The sequence below is a fragment of the Habropoda laboriosa genome, unplaced genomic scaffold (assembly GCF_001263275.1).
Source record: "Habropoda laboriosa isolate 0110345459 unplaced genomic scaffold, ASM126327v1 scaffold28, whole genome shotgun sequence".
NCBI lineage: Eukaryota > Metazoa > Arthropoda > Insecta > Hymenoptera > Apidae > Habropoda > Habropoda laboriosa.
Window position 1 is genome coordinate 1,608,463 of NW_017100174.1, and position 420 is coordinate 1,608,882.

Below are 420 nucleotides of genomic sequence, written 5' to 3' on the forward strand. Positions count from 1 at the left end.
TTTTTTTTTTTTTTTATCACATCCCAATATAACTCCTTCCCAAACTTTTCACATTTATTCACACACATTCTCCATCACGCACACGTTACTAACGAACCACAGACATTCTCAAACGTTACGCACAACCATTAGTAATCGAATTGCTAAATAAGGGTGCAACAATACGAATACTCTATTCAAGTAAAGGGGAACGTATCACAATGGAACCCAGGGAAATCAGTGGAAGAAACTTCGTTGGCAAAGTTTCGTCAAGTTGGATGAAGAAAATGAACGAAGTGCGGTTTCTATCGCGAGTTTCAGCCTTGCGGAAGACCACTTGGAACACGTCTCGAATATTAATGAATTTCTTTGTGCAATTTCGAAACCTCTAATTCGTTATAACGTCATACGTAACTTCCATGATAAATTGTCACTCGTTTA